The sequence below is a fragment of the Orycteropus afer genome, unplaced genomic scaffold (genome assembly GCF_000298275.1).
Source record: "Orycteropus afer afer isolate SDZICR_OR568_19922 unplaced genomic scaffold, OryAfe1.0 scaffold00121, whole genome shotgun sequence".
NCBI classification, from domain to species: Eukaryota; Metazoa; Chordata; class Mammalia; order Tubulidentata; family Orycteropodidae; genus Orycteropus; species Orycteropus afer.
Genome location: NW_006921708.1, coordinates 900,230 through 902,626, shown reverse-complemented (window position 1 = coordinate 902,626; position 2,397 = coordinate 900,230). Strand labels below are relative to the sequence as shown.

General features: G+C 39.0%; 1 protein-coding gene across 1 annotated transcript in view; it reads right to left on the bottom strand.

Moving 5' to 3' along the window:
- Window positions 1-1,744, bottom strand: part of LOC103199780 (up-regulator of cell proliferation-like) — an 89,485-nt gene extending 87,741 nt beyond the window's left edge. The window contains exons 1-2 of the mRNA XM_007944132.1: window positions 1,725-1,744; window positions 1,352-1,422 (exon numbers count right to left, since the gene is read on the bottom strand). The gene's annotated coding sequence lies outside the window, so the exon portion shown is untranslated. The remainder of the gene's footprint in view (window positions 1-1,351; window positions 1,423-1,724) is intronic.
- Window positions 1,745-2,397: the final 653 nt, after the last annotated feature.

Here is a 2,397-nt window from a genome sequence, read left to right as displayed (position 1 = left end):
GCTTTGGGAGGAACGGTTGGAGAAAGGGCTGGAGGGAGGCAGCATGTCTGGCCTTGTAGGAATAGGCCTTGGGTTACTGCTGGTAATCCTGTCTTCCTCTTGTGGGATTAGAGGAGGTCAGAACATGTGGCCTCCTTGCCGTTTTTGCATATGGCTAGTGTGATTCAGGAACTAGAATTTTAATTTTACTTAATTTAAAATTGTATGCCTAATGGTCATCCTATTGGACAGCACAATTCTAGATCTTGAGATACTGAAGGGCTTTGGGCAATTACTGCTTGACCCTGACTTTGCTATGAGTATAACCAATTGGGCAAGAATCCCCATAGTATTTACTTTCCACACTGTAAGTTCCACAAAGGCAAAGATTGTTTTTTACTATTATTTACTATATTCCCAATGCCCATAACAATGCCAGCATATGGCAGGTGATTAATAAATATTTGTTTGAATAAATAATAAAATAAAATTTGTTGAATCATACCCACTTGCATATTTTGGTTCCCTCCTCCCCTGCATAACATTATTAATATCCAATAGAACACAATCATTTTGAGAAGCACTGAATTAATGAAAGATAAATGAGTTACTAAGAAAAATTACAAGGTCTGGATTGCTGGCCCCACACTTTAAAGATGAAGTTGTGAATGTTAGCCACAGCCCTCTTAAATCCTCAAAGAGACAAAAAACAACCAGTGAGGCCCATGACCAGAAAGACCACAGGTCCCAGTTTGTCCTGGGACAATTTCAATGTATACCTGCTATTCAACCATAAGGGAGCCCTGGTCATAAGGGAGCCCTGGTGGAGCAGGGGTTAAAGCACTTGGCTGTTAACCCAAATGTTGGCAGTTCGAGAACCCTCACTGTTACACAGGAAAAAGATGTGGCGTCTGCTTCTGTACAGATTAAAGTATCAGAAACCCTATGGGGCAGTTCTACTCTGTCCTATAGGGTCACTATGAGTTGTAATTGACTCGATGGCAATTGGGGATCGCAATATAACACCTCTTTCACTTCAAAAGTGCTCTTGTGTAAAAGATAAAACTATACAGTTGCCCAAAATCTGACCCAGGGTAGCAGCTACCTATGCTCAAATTAGGGTATTAGGTTCCAGATAATCTGTTTAAAAACAATGCTAGTTTGCCTGTATAAGAGATGCTTAAAAGACCCTTAGATTGAATCTTCCTGCAAAAGAAAAACAAAAGCTTTAAGGTTATTTATTTTTGACATCCATGATCCCCAGCCCAGAGTGTTGCTAGTACCCAGAATGCCAATGGGGCAGAAGAAATGCCTGTTTCAGCAAACAAAATCAAACCGACCGCTATCAAGTAGGCCCATATTCCAGCTTTACCTGCAATGGCCAAAGCTGTTCCTCTTTCAGATGCTTTTATTTCCGGGGCCACTTCTCCCAAATCTGAGTGTCTGAAATGATTTCAGAAGAAAAATATAATTAAAATCATGAAATACCACTTTTACCTGTCAAATCGACTGCAAATGAACATCATTTTGAGGAGCTTTTGAAAATTACAGACTCTGGGTCTCATCCTTCATCCACAAAATTAGAGTCTCTGAGAGCCAATTTAGGCAATATTGCTTTTAAAAGGACACTGAATGATTCCGATGTATAGCCACACTGAGAAACACTGGTCTAGAAAAACTAACACTCTTGTTAACTGGCCAGAGGATAAACACACTCGTTCAGAAAAACATAAAAATGTACATACTCTTTGACTATCAATTCTACTTCTAGCCTAAGAAAATAATTAAGATTTAAGTTACAAAGATGTTGATGTGAACTTTATACATAATCGTGAAAAACTGGATGCCTTTTAAAATCAAAGTCCAGTAATAGTGAGTTATGATACAGTTTTATTTTGTAGCCATTACAAAATATTCTGTGGACCATGGAAAGGTATTAACTATATGTTAATTAGTGGAGAATGAGTCAGGTTTTAGAACAGTATACATAGTACATAGGGGCAGTGGTTCAGTGACAGAATTCTCACTTCCATGCAGGAGACCCAAGTTTGATTCCCAGCCAATGTACCTTATGTGCAACTACCATCTTTCTGTCAGTGTAGGCTTGCATGTTGCTATGATGCTGAGCAGGTTTTACCAGAGCGTCCAGACTAAGATGGATGAGGAAGAAAGGCTTGGCAATCTACTTCTGAAAATCAGCTAAAGAAAACCCTATGTATTATAATAGTCTGATCTGTAATTCATCATAGGGATTGTGCCCGAGGTTGTCATGAATCAGAAGCCAAATTAATGGCAGCTAAATGGTAAAAATAATATTTACAGTATAATTATAATTATCTATATATAATATATAGGAGCTCTGGTAGCATAGTGCCTAAGGCACTTGACCGCTCACCAGAAGGCTGGCAGTTCAAACCC